This window comes from Bombina bombina, chromosome 1, assembly GCF_027579735.1.
Source record: "Bombina bombina isolate aBomBom1 chromosome 1, aBomBom1.pri, whole genome shotgun sequence".
Lineage (NCBI taxonomy): Eukaryota > Metazoa > Chordata > Amphibia > Anura > Bombinatoridae > Bombina > Bombina bombina.
The window spans coordinates 862,703,801-862,715,874 of NC_069499.1; positions in this window are offsets into that span (position 1 = coordinate 862,703,801).

Genomic DNA, 12,074 nt, shown 5'->3' on the forward strand with positions numbered 1-12,074 from the left:
TGGCGTACACCACACTCATGTTGTCTGTCCAGAACACCACCGAACGATTGGCTAACCTGTCTCCCCACACTTCAATGGCTACAACGATGGGGAATAGTTCTAACAAAGTCAGATTTTTAACCAAACCTGACATCACCCACTCCCGTGGCCATGGAGCCGCGCTCCACTCCCCATCCAAATATGCCCCATAACCAAAGCCGCCCGCTGCATCCGTGAACAGGTTCAGCAAACGGTTAGGTACCGGTGGGCATCTCCATAAGCACACCCCGTTAAAGCTCTGAAGGAAATGATCCCAAACTGCCAGATCATCCCTCACCTCAGATGTGACGCATACCCCTTTGGAGTGGCCAGTCGGGCTCCTCAATAAACTCGTCCCATGGGTATAACCCGCCCGGCGAAATTCAGCAAACCCAGTAAGGACTGGACATCCCTGACGGTGACCTTGTCCGTACTACTGACTGCCCGTACCGCCGCCAACATACGCGTCACCTTCTCCAATGGTAACCTGCATATCTGCATCACCGTGTCAATTTCAATTCCCAAGAATGTGAGACACGTTCACGGGCCCTGCGTTTTATCGTCCGCAAGCGGGACACCGAAACGCCTCATCATATCCTGCATAATGCCCATGAGCTGTTCACACTCTGTTGAACCTGCCCTCCCTACCAATAAGAAATCATCAAGGTAGTGGGCCAATGCTCCCCCCCTGAAGCTTTGAATACCACCCAGTGGAGGAAAGAGCTGAAGCATTCAAACAACGAGCAGGACAGGGAGCACCCCATCGGCAAGCAACGGTCCACATAATATGCCCCCTCAAACTTCATGCCCATCAGTCTAAAAGCCGAGGGGTGCAAGGGCAGCAAACGGAATGCTGACTCTATGTCCAGCTTAGCTAACAGTGCGCCCGGACCGCATGCCCTAACCACGTCAAGCGCCTTATCAAATGACTGATAATGTACCGAACTCATCTCAGGGTCAATGGCGTCATTGACCGAACTCCCTTTTGGGAAGGACAGGTGATGTATCAACCTGAACTTTCCCTCCTCCTTTTTAGGTACGACCCCCAATGGCGAGATCACCAGATCTCTCAATGGGCAATCCGCGAATGGGCCAGATACCCTGCCCAATGCTACCTCCTTAGCCAACTTTTCCCTCACAACGTGTGGGAACTCATAGGCTGTTTTCAGGTTCCTGTGCACCGCAGAACCCCTAACCGTCCCTGTAATTGGAATGTGAAAACCCCCCTCCAACCCAGACCTAAGCAATTCTGCTGCTTCCTGGTCAGGGTAGTTATCCAGCCATATTTGCATGGCCGGTAGCTTAAGCGGGGTTGGTGCCCTTAACCGCAATTCCCTGCTTAGGGGCTGGTTTGATCTGTCCCTGCTCTCTCCTCTTTCCACACTCAAGTCCTGGGTGAGGTCCCGCGCAGAATTTACAGATATGCCGAAAGGAGCAATTACTCCCCCTGTCACACTGCTTGTCTTGGAATTTCCAACATTCCCTACCACGTCTGCCAGGCCGTACCCCCTGACGTTGCTGCGTCTGCCGTGCCACCACCGGGGAGGGGGGACCTCCCTCCAACCCCAGTTTGGACCGCAGGTGCATATCCTGAGTGCCAAAATGCAGCAAGGGGTTACCAACCATCTTTCTCCTGAAGGCCATGTCATACTCCCGCTATGCGCCTTCCTTAAATCTTGTGTGTATATCCTCCACTGTTTCCTGGTATTTAAACAGGTTGTGTCCCTGTAAGGGCCACCTGTCTACATAGCACGCGGCTAAGACACGGAAGCATTTAAGCCATTCCTCATATGTCTCCGCCCTACGCACCCTCTTAGGGCCCGACCCATCAGCCGCCCTCTCCTTTGCCCTATACGCATCCAGGGAGAGGTCAAATACATTAATGTATTTACCCTCCTGGATCTTCTTTACAACCTTCTGTTTCAGATGTCCGTAAAGTGAGTGTACTAGACAGGGGTAAGTGTCCCCTTGTGCCACCACCTTACGGGGCACCGGGCCCACGGGGGGCATAGTGCCCCCTGGTCCCTGTGCCCCTTGAGCCTCCATTGCATGGCCTTTTGCCTCAGCCCTGTCCTTAGCCTGCGCAGATGCCATCTTTTTTATCCATCGGAACATTCTGCGCTGCCCCTTCCCCACTAGGCCTAGATCCTCCCCGCTGTCAGACCCAGACCCACTTGTGGAAGACCCTGTGTCAGTGTGCATAATGTCAGTTGCATTGCACTCACCGTCTCCTGGCATCTCAGCTCCTGTTGGCCCTTGCGGTGGTGCTCTCAGTTGGCTGTTGCTGGGCCCTGCCACCACCAAGGCGCTGTTTGATCCTGACTCCATTCGTGCTGCCGCCTGTTCCGGCACCTGCGGGGACAAAATAACTTGGGGAGTACTCCCTTCAACAGGAGGTGCATCAACAGAATCACCCATCCTTTCCCCTCCTTGACTCCCGCCCCCGTGCATGCCCAAAGCTCTAGCCACAGCATTCCTAACAGTCTGTTCCTGCACCGCCCCCTCCTGGGCGTGAACACTGAACCCGGGCAGGGGCCTAGCGCCGTGAACCGCCCGCAGCGCTGCTTCAACTGCCCTCCTTATGGTGTCCTCACTCACTCCTCCTTGCATTTGCACAATATCATACTGCCTGTCATGCTCCCTGCCAACCTCTCTCATACGCTCGACAGCCGCAACCTGGCTTGCCTGCTGGTAACCATGTGTTATCCCCGCATGGGCCCACCCCCCATGCTGGCCATATCCATCTTGGGAACCATGTGGCAGATCTAACCTGTAAGTTTGTCTACCCTCTCTCTCACTAGGCCCCGTGTGCCCACTCATCACACATTCATTCCTCCTGGCCCCCATTTGTCTCTCATCTGCAAACATTCCCCTATGTTCTCTGTATGTGCTCCGCTTACTCGCCGCAGCAAACACCTGAAGCCTTCTTCCCACACTTCCATACAATTGCGCCTGCGCCTGTGCGCTGGTGCCTGGCCTCTCATCTGCTCTCATCATCACCTCAGAGCACATCCGCCACTGACCGCGATTCACCTCTGCTTGCTCATGCGCACCAGCCCCTGGCCTGCCGGTCAGCCTCTCAGTCTCACCACACAACTGCCGTGCCCTGCTCGGACCCGCCACCTCTACTGCGCGAGGTAAGTGCCCCCTCTCACACACCGTGGGCTCCCTTGCTTGCCCTCCCGCGACCGGTAGTCTCCCCAAGTTACCTGTGGAGCTCTGGTCGCGTGAGGGTGTCTCCTCCGGCTCCTTCCTGCTCCCAAGATGGCGGCCGCTACTCTCCTCCTCCTCCCCAGATGAAATCTCGGAGGAGGAGTTCTCGCGTGAGCCGCCATCGGATGGAGCCCTTACCGTTGCGCACTCTGCACTGACCGCGTTAGGCCTTGCGGTCCCTACCTCACCACCGGACGCCACAGAGGCCCCCAAGCCCTGCGCTTGGCCTGTTAAGGATTGCGAGGACTGCCACCATGGCCTCCGGCGACAAGGCCGCAAACTGCGCCCCAATGTCCGGCCCTAAGGGGCCCAGCCTATACTGCGAGGCCTCGTGGCCACTGCTGGGCCCAACCGGGGCCACCCGGTCTGTTTCCCCTGACCTCTGTGCCTGCGATCCCCCAACGGGTGCTCCCTCTAGGGTCCCCTCACCCTGGGACTGACAACTAGGGCCTCCTTCCCCCAACCCCATCCCAGTCTTCCCCTTCCCCTTATTAAAATGCCTGGCTGGTGGGGACTTTTGGGGTGTGGGGGGGTACAAGATCCTCAGTCTCAGGGTCTTGTCTTTGCTTTGCAGGTCCCTTCTTCCTGGCAGATAGCTCCACCACCTCCCTGTAACGCTTGGGAGGTGCAGTTTTCCTCCTAGATCTCTCCATGCTCCACTCCTTTGCAGCAAACTTCAGAAAAAACCTTCTCCTTGAAGTCTGGAAACCGAAAGAGGCTGGAATCACTGCTGCAGGACCCTATAAAGGTAAGAACAGACACCGCCTCTCCAAATGCAACATTGTAACAAACATGGCTTTAGCATTTCTCCAGACTTCAAGTTGGTAATCCCTTAATGTTGTTACTGGCCAACTAGAGGGCCCTCCACTATCAATATATAATTTATTTTGTTTTTTAATGAGGGGCAAGAGGTCCAGCCAACAGGTAACTGATAGCACAATTTGATTATAGCTAGTGCACTTTCTAAACTACAGAGCAACTCATTGACATCTAAGGGCTTTACACAGTTTAACATTTTCACTGTGTTCAAGACCCAAATCTACTGCCCTGTTCTATTAATGTTTTAGCAACACAGCTTACTGGGGTTTGAGTGGTCTTACATAATATAGTCAGAGAATTCCAAAGATGGGGGTAGTGTGTGAGAGGCATTGTGGGTAAAGAGAAGTGAAGGTCAATTAGACTAATTTACAAAGAATGCTTAGGTAACCAACTAAAGAAAAAAAAAAGAAGAAAAACTGTATAAATGTCTTCATTACAGGAGCTTACCAAAACAAAGTGACATTTTCCCACATTACCAAACAGCACTGTAATGTCTCCAATCATTTAAACCCTTTGCAAATAGAAATGGTGATATAATTAAGTGCTCGGTTTTGCCAATAAACGTTTTAAATGTAGACAGTTTCCTACCTCTTAGATACTTGAGCTCCTAAGCAGGTGTTTTCATTTATCACTCAGGGAAATGACTTTTTTTACACCTAATTTAATCTTAAACTATTCACAGTTTAAATGCATGGAAATACTGACCCATCCTCGCAGGTGGTCTCTGCCAGAGACAGATTAAATGTACAGACTGATTCAACCTAATTTACTAAAATAACAGCTGCTACAAATTGAAAGAATGTAAGGGTTTCTACAAATTTAACACATTTCTTACCTTTCTGATTGTATCATTATAATAATTGTTGTAATGACGACAAAATAAAGCAAAGTAATATACTAAATGATACACTAGTTTCAGTCCCAACAAAATCAATAGTAATATTTCCGAGTAATGTTAGTTATTTTGAGTTAGAGTTTTTTATTTTTTTATTTTTACTGCAGAAATTTCACTATTTTTTTTTTTTCAATTACAGATGCTATGAACAGGTTTACAACTAGCCACAGGCACTGCCTGTTTTTAATAACTAATGAACATAAGAAGCCTAATTTTATTTGAGGTTTTTTACCAGTTAGTTAAAATTCTGATTTGAAAGATCTTTGCCTGGTTTATGTTTTGTTTTGTTTTTTTTATTAATTTATTAAATAAATATTTAAATATTATATATATATATATATATATATATATATTTATTGCATTGTGTGTGTTTAAGTGTTGAGTTCTTGAGAAAATAAATCTTTATTTCAATGTTTAAAAGTATATGCAACAACTGGAACATTGCATATAAAAATCCTAATAAAAAATATGTACATTTCAAAAATATTATTTATATTGAAACACATTTTGTAGTATTATATAGTGGAACATGCTATCAAAAAACAAAACTTTATTTATAGGGAAATTAAAGTAATTTTATATATGCATCAGATATCTGCATAGAAAATGTGTTAAAAACGTTTAAAATAATCGCTTTCTTTGTTTTGCAGTCCAGGGAGACACTCTTTGAAAAATTTCTTGAGTATTATTTATCTTATATGTTTTCTACTTAATTATTAGTTCATCTACTTATCAAGAAATCACTGTTCAACTTGTAGGCCATTGTCCTGAATTACACAATATGCACTCAAGCCTCCCTGAGGAGTGGAACAACTTAACATATTTAGATTTAATGGGATATGAATTTTTTTTCTTTCATGATTCCAAAAGAGCATGCAATTTTAATCAACTTTTTAATTTACTCCTATTATCAAATTTTCTTCGTTTTCTTGGTATCTTTATTTGAAAAAGCAGGAATGTAAACTTAGGATCCGGACCATTTTTGGTTCAAAACCCTGGGTAGCACTTGCTGATTGGTGGCTACATTTAGAATAGTAAGAAAATAAAAACAACTTTGCAGTATTCATTCATTGTTTATTTTGTCCCCATTTCAAGTAATTTAGCTCTGGGGAAAAATTAGCATTTTGTACTTATTAGAACTGAAAAGCACACTGCAGACATGTCAAGGCTAACACTGCTAAATAATATCTTTCCCTAACTTGCATTTTACAAAAATAATCTTCAAATATATATATATAGAAATATATATTTAAAAATAAAAATAACATTTTCTTCTATCTGAACTGTAAAATGTGCATAACTACCTTCGGGTTTAGCGCTGAAGGTTCATCGCTGTGTTGGGTTAGAGTGAGCGATAAGTGGGTTTTTTTTTTAAAAGTGTGCTCCATTGAAGTCTATAGGTAGAAGAAGTTAACATGGTTGCTATATCCGAAGTGCTGACGTTAGCGTTTCTCTGCGCGTGCATGTGAAGCATAGCTAGATATTGTCACTGCCCCCACATTTAAATAATGCAGCAGCTCAGATCATCATTGGGGCTTGAATCATGTCAGCAATTAACAAATTGAGTCATTACCAGATGGTACAAGCACTTTAGGCTCTCTGAGCAAGTGCTGTGTTTAAAATGCTGGTGCACGGTGCATACTTAAATACACCTTTGAAACAGCTATAGCTTTTATTAGAAGCATTTTTGCTAATGCATGTATATTACAAAAATGCTTATATTCAATACCGAAATGCTCCTATGTGGTTTCCAATTTTGGCTGGAATATATCTAAGTATTTGTGTACCCCAGAATCAGTGTACATTCATAGATCAGTAATATTGTTATTTTTTTTGACAAATCATAATGTGCACTTCAGTTTAGTGTGCTGCGTGCACAATACAGAGCAGGAGATGTGCTTCATTATTCTATATTATTTCTGAGAGCTTTTTATATTTGTTATATTAACTGTGCAAGCTAACTGCAAAAATGTAAAGCTTCCTCTTAAGTGTTGTGCATGCTCACCCAAACTTAAAGGTACAGCTGTCAATAATCTGGTAACATCACTGATCAAAGGATGCAACAATACGCACACTACAAAATGGTGGCGCCCAGTATAAAGATGCAGAGCTTTACCAACTGGTTTCTGTAATTGATTAAAATAAAGGTAGAGGAAGAAAAACAATACCATGGGGAGTAGTAGTAACCATGATACTATAGTTGTACCCAGCAGTTCAATGTCCCTTTAAGTGTATCGTTATTATTGTGTTTGGTACCTGTTGGGTAACATTGTGGAATATAAGTGGAATCAAAGAACTTATGAAATACTATATAGGATGATTTTTTGGTTTGTCAAAATAAGTAAAGGCACCAATTTTTAAAATAAGGAATTTGTGTATTTTTTTTTTAAATATTTTTTTGTGGTTAGATATGTTGGGCGCGAACCGATATAGATCGTAGTTTGCGGCGCAAGCGAGGGAAACCCTGCCGCCCATAGTTTCAGCTCGCAACTCGAGCTATCCTATATACGGCGCCGTCAGAGGCTAAAGTCTGACAAACCAGCTATGTCCAGAAATCTGCGTAAGTACAAATTTCTGGAGTCACCAGTGACTTACGGCACTTTAGAAACTGCTGGCGCCTACAAAACTTGACTAAAGTATAAAATATCACATACTGTCTAACACGCCTCCCTAACATAGCCCGACACGTCTAACCCTCTATCCGCTATCCCCCCTCACTATCCTAACAATAAAAAATGTATTAACCCCTAAACCGCCGCTCCCGGACCCCGCCGCCACCTAATAAAGTTATTAACCCCTAAACCGCCGCTCCCGGACCCCGCCGCCACCTAATAAAGTTATTAACCCCTAAACCGCCGCTCCCGGACCCCGCCGCCAGCTATATTAAATCTATAACCCCCTAATGTGAGCCCCTACCCCGCCGCCATCTACCTTACCTACCCCCTAAAGTGAGCCCCTTACACCGCAGCCATCTACCTTACCTACCCCCTAAAGTGAGCCCCTTACACCGCCACCATCTACCTTACCTACCCCCTAAAGTGAGCCCCTTACTCTGCCGCCATCTACCTTACCTACCCCCTAAAGTGAGCCCCTTACACCGCTGCCATCTACCTTACCTACCCCCTAAAGTGAGCTCCTACCCCGTCGCCATCTACCTTACCTACCCCCTAATGTGAGCCCCTACCCCACCGCCATCTACCTTACCTACCCCCTAAAGTGAGCCCCTTACACCGCCGCCATCTACCTTACCTACCCCCTAAAGTGAGCTCCTACCCCGCCGCCATCTATTTTAAAAATATTAACCCCTAATTTAATCCCAATACACCGCCGCCACCTATATTAAACACATTAACCCCTAATCTAATCCCCCTACACCGCCGCCACCTATATTAAACACATTAACCCCTAATCTAATCCCCCTACACCGCCGTTATTATATTATATATATATTAAGTATAATAACCCTATCTAACTCTAACATCCCTAACTAAATTCTTATTAAAATAAATCTAATTAATATTAATATTATTAATTAAAATATTCCTATTTCAATCTAAATACTTACCTATAAAATAAACCCTAAGATAGCTACAATGTAATTAATAATTACATTGTAGCTATTTTGGGGTTTATATTTATTTTACAGGTAACTTGGTATTTATTTTAACTAATTACAATAGCTATTAAATAGTTAATAACTATTTAATAGCTACCTAGTTAAAATAATTACCAATTTACCTGTAAAATAAATCCTAACCTAAGTTACAAATACACCTACACTATCAATAAATTAAATAAACTACAAATATCTAAACTAAAATGCAATTAAATAAACTAAACTAAATTATAAAAACAAACACTAAATTACAAAAAATAAAAAAGATTACAAGATTTTTAAGCTAATTACACCTATTCTAAGCCCCCTAATAAAATAATAAAGCCCCCCAAAATAAAAAAATGTCCGTACCCTATTCTAAATTAAAAAAGTTAACAGCTCTTTCACCTTACCAGCCCTTAAAAAGGCCTTTTTCTTTTTTTTTTTTTTTTTTTTTTTTTAAATATTTTTATTGAGGTGTTAAAGTGAAAACAAAAAAATACATGGTACAGGTAAGTAAAGACTTGGTTTTGAAAACATAGAGTAATCACTACACGGTTGGCCTATTAAATTTCACAATGTTCAAACGGATAATCACTCAAATATACCAATATAAGATAACCTCAGATTTTTGATTTAAGGAGAATCCCCTTAAAATATAGTATGCAATCATAAACAATGGCTTCCCTCCATGATAAATAGAGGCCTCTCTTGGACCTCCTGTATATAGTTAAAAACTTAGTAGGGAACAGTTAGGGGATACAAAGAAAATAACTGAATGGGCCACTTTTGGACCTCAATTGCAAGCAGTTGGTTTGGGGAATAGGAAACTGTAAGCACATTTAATGACTATGGAGATGTAATCAATTAGCCTCATAAGAAGGAACTATAGGTGTACAAGACATATGGGCATGGATAAGATAAGTAACATAGCAAAATAAGTGTAGGGGAGCATGGGTCAGGGAGATGTCCTGGCTATTCCTATCAAAGAGTTAATTCGGTTAACGGCAGAAGGAATCGTTTGCTATAAAGGATAAGGGATTCTTAAGGGTACATAACTGTGGTATAATATGCAGCAGGCGTTGCTGTTGTGGAGGCGTTCAGGAGAAAGATTATAACTTAAACTTAACTAACGATTATGTAATGGTAGTGGTAATTAGGAATACACAATCAATTGACAAGAATAATAAAAATACCAACATATAAGATTCACTGGACAATCCCTATAAAATGGCTAACAATAATGTAATGCTAGTGGATCAAGAGTATGATGGCTCCCTTGCCTAGATCAATGCTGCACTAATAATCTGTAGGAAATAGTTTGTATAGTAGCTACCAACATTCTGAACTTGATTATTGGCAAGGAGGCTAGTAAACTAAAACAAGGATTATGGCAAGGCAATGTTAAGAAAACAGCTGCTATTAGATAAATAATTTACCCCTGTGGAAGTACATACAGTAACTGTTAGACTTAAGGTACACAAACATCATAGTATCAGCAGAAGAACACATGCAACATAAGCCAATACAGTAAAACAAGCAAGATAAGAGAATACAACCGTTGGGGCTTAAACAAAGCATTGGGACATAGTTGTTCAAACCCAGTTATAGAGAAATGAGTAATCATATACCCCGCATGTAAGCAGCAATAACATCACCCGGTTTAGCCCACGCCAGTCTTATAGTCTTTCACGTTGCCGCATGAGCCAGCCCGGTTTCCACGGCTGAGAGGGGAGACAACATGCTGTGCACGTCCCATTCCCTTCTGGTCAAAACTGTCGTTGTCGGTAAGCATCTCACCCTCTGTAGAGTAGATGGAACATTTAATCTGTGGGCTGATCGTCAGAGATTGTCCGTTGCTAGTAGGGCCCCAGCTTCCCTGAGGCATCAGGAACTCGAAAGGCAGTGTCAATTCAGCTCCGATCATGCCAGTATGTGCTACATGTTGTAAGACCTGTCTGTATACTGTGGCTTCGGTCGGGTGTAAAACTTTGAGACTGTGCTTACCCTCCACAATCCAGGTCGCTCGTTCTGGTCTATCACTGTACTGTTCTGGCTGATTATGGGGAGTCCAAAGTACTTCCGCAATCTGGGAGACCTGCTGGTTCACTTTCTCAGCACAGTAGTGGGGGGCCAAAGATGGCGAGTGGCGGGGCTCCAAGCAGTCATCACTGATATGAAGTGTCTTATCCAATGCGTTGCACCCATTATGTATAACTTTCCGAACTGAGTTATAGGCTTCATGCAGCATTTCTGTGAAGGCTGCCTGGTGAGAATCAAGGAGTGCGCTGAGTTCCTGTAAAACTATCTCCATCGCCGCCATTGCTGACACTAGTTCCGTTCTCAGGCTCTTAGTTTAAAGTGCTGAGGTAATGTTTAGAGGTAAGGTTAAGGAAAGGATAGGGTGAGGGCAACAATAATATGCTGCTATTAACCCAGAATCAATAGGATCCCGGGGGGGGGTCATAAGTGCGGCAGCCTTGACAGTACAGATTAACTGAGTCACAGTGCAGGCCTGCTTGCCACGCAGTCAGCTTCTATGCAGTCTAGCTGAAGAGCATAGGAAGGTCCGTCTATATAATAATGTCTCACCAACTCCACCTGGCAAACATCAGGGCACCTTACATACGGTGCTAGACACGAAAATTATATTTTTGGGAGGAAATATTATAGTTAAATCCAAGTTGGAGTCAGGAGCTCTGCATATACACGTCTTTCCGCAACAGCTGTAGGCTCCGCCCCCCCCTTAAAAAGGCCTTTTGCGGGGCATGCCCCAAAGAAAACAGCTCTTTTGCCTGTAAAAAAACCCACTATACCACCCCCCAACATTACAACCCACCACCCACATACCCCTATTCTAAACCCACCCAAACCCCCCTTAAAAAACCTAACACTACCCCCCTGAAGATCTCCCTACCTTGTCTTCACCCAGCCGGTGAATCAGCCAATCGGATTGAACTTGAATCTGATTGGCTGATTCAATCAGCCAATCAGATTTTTCTACCTTAATTCTGATTGGCTGATAGAATCCTATCCTGATTGAAGACATCGCCCTGATGGAAGAAGACTTCTCTGCCGCTTGCTTGAAGACATTGGCCGGATGGAAGAAGACTTCTCTGCCGCTTGATTGAAGACATCACCCGGATGGAAGAAGACTTCTCTGCCGATTGATTGAAGACATCGGATGAAGAGTTCTGACCGTCTGGGTGAAGACCAGGTAGGGAGATCTTCAGGGGGTAGTGTTAGGTTTTTTTAAGGGGGGTTTGGGTGGGTTTAGACTAGGGGTATGTGGGTGGTGGGTTGTAATGTTGGGGGGTGGTATTGTGTTTTTTTTACAGGCAAAAGAGCTGTTTTCTTTGGGGCATGCCCCGCAAAAGGCCCTTTTAAGGGATGGTAAGGTAAAAGAGCTGTTAACTTTTTAAATTTAGAATAGGGTAGGGAATTTTTTTTATTTTGGGGGGCTTTATTATTTTATTAGGGGGCTTAGAATAGGTGTAATTAGCTTAAAAATCTTGTAATCTTTTTTTATTTTTT